Raw genomic sequence first — 2,064 nt, forward strand, 5'->3', positions numbered from 1 at the left:
ACTATTGAAACAGGACGTATAAGAAGTATGAATTCAGGAAAATTGGAAGTTGTAGAATATGAAAAGGAATGCTTAAAGCTCCAAATGCAGGGGGCTTTGGGAGCTTAGTTGTAAGAATCTGTGCTGTAATTCTGAAGGCACATGGTTCGAATCCACTAGCTACTCCATGGGAGAAGGATGGCTAATCTCCTGTTCAATTAACTCCCTCTGAAAACCAGCTGGAAGGTAAGCTATGGTACACAAAAACAAGGGCTTATTCTAACTCCTATGTAGTTCACTGGAAGTAGTCCTTATGAATCATAGTTGTTTGCTTTTCTTAAAATGGTATTGCCCAGGATTAAATCACTGGTTATTCAAAATTTGTAATTAGACCTCTTGTCTAATTTCTATCATCATGGCTGTATTTTCCAACTGTCTTTCTTAATTGGCTTACATTTCAGTCACTAATAATTATTAATCTATCTTGATTAATGTTCAATCAATTGCAGACTGAAAAAAAATAGCAGAAATTGTCAAGTTCTTCATCTATGGCTTTCGTGATTGGTGTGCACATTTGAATAATAATTGTATTGACAGCTATTCCTTTTTTAGGGGGGGAAGAAGGCTGAGCACAGTGTATTTTATTGATTATACACGTCAAGATGGGCTCTCTAAGCCCCTCCCCTTTCTCAAGGGTACTGAATGGAAACTGCCAAGGATGTGAAATTCTAGTATGTGGAGTATAGAGATAGGGTAAGAATGCCCCAGCAGCTGAGAGTCTCTCTCTGTTCTAATACTATTGCTAGGGCTGGTATTCGAAGGGACTTTCATTCTTTGAAGAACATATGAACCACCAGTTTGACCACCATATTGCCAAATTCACTGCCATAACAGAAAGTAAGTTTGACAAAGTGGTCATTCAGAGAAGTGTCAGTCCTAGCATCCAAACTAGAAGAGTAAGTATCACTGTTGAAATCCCAAGAGCCAACCTGGTGTTCACTGTATCCCCAGATGCCCTTTAAGGGCCCTTGTGGTGCCTTTACTACTTTCTTGATGTCATTGTAATTGGCAGCTTTCTCCAGATGGCAGGTCAGACTCAAAACAGACACAGCTGAGGTAGTGCCATGGAAAGCCATTTCAGTAAGTTTCCCATTCAGCTCAGGGATGACCTTGTCACCAGCATTGGCAGCACCAGTAGATGCAGGAATAAGGTTCTGGGAAGCTCCACAGTTATCATATCACAGCTTTTCAGAAATCTTCTAGGTGGAAGTGACGGCATGGACCATGGCCATGAGTCCTGTGATGACGAGGTTGTCATGATAGATCATCAAACATGGCTTTGGACAGGGCAGCCAAACAGTTGCTAATGCAAGACGCATTGCTGACAATCTGGAAAGCGTTGTCATCCTTCTCATGGGTCACACCCATCACAAACATTGGACATCAACAGAAGGTGCCCAGTTAGCAACACCCTTCAAGTGACCCCTTGACTTCTCTAAGCTTGTGAAGAAGCAAGTGGACACCACAATATATTTAGCACCAACATCATCCCACATGATTTTGGTGGGATCTCACTCTTGAAAGATAGTCATGGCTTTCCCAATGAAGGGTTCATTGATGGTAATAGTACCCATTTTACCAGACTTAAACGCAGCCCTGGTGACGAGGCACCTGATGTGGCCAGCTCCGTTCACTCGACCTTCACCATCATGTCTCAGGGATGCAGTTGGAGCTGCTCAAAAAGAGAGGGCTATCTCTTCATTGATGAGTCTAACAGGCCTTTTTGTAGGACACTATTCTTCCTTAATTTGCCATTCCTGGGTTTATATGTAGTAACTGAGTTTATGACATTTTCTTATGTGAGTTAGAAACAAAAGAAGATTATAGTGAATATTGCTGTTGTTGTTATGTGCCGCTGAGTTGTTTGTGACTCGTAGTGACCCTATGTACAACAGCCCTAAACTCTGCTCTATCCTGTGCCAATCTCACTGCCTCTGACACACCCATCCTGATTACCCCAGTCATTGAATCAATCCACCTCATAGAGGGCCTTCCCCTCCTGTGCTGTCCCTCCACCTTACCAAG

The 2,064-nt window shown here is 42.4% G+C and overlaps 1 pseudogene; it reads right to left on the reverse strand.

Annotated features, from left to right (window-relative positions):
- Positions 1–806: 806 nt before the first annotated feature.
- LOC102872046 lies at positions 807–1,613 on the reverse strand (annotated as a pseudogene).
- Between the last annotated feature and the right edge of the window lie 451 nt (positions 1,614–2,064).

Source organism: Elephantulus edwardii, unplaced genomic scaffold, assembly GCF_000299155.1.
Source record: "Elephantulus edwardii isolate Elephantulus edwardi_28Jun2011 unplaced genomic scaffold, EleEdw1.0 scaffold00098, whole genome shotgun sequence".
Lineage (NCBI taxonomy): Eukaryota > Metazoa > Chordata > Mammalia > Macroscelidea > Macroscelididae > Elephantulus > Elephantulus edwardii.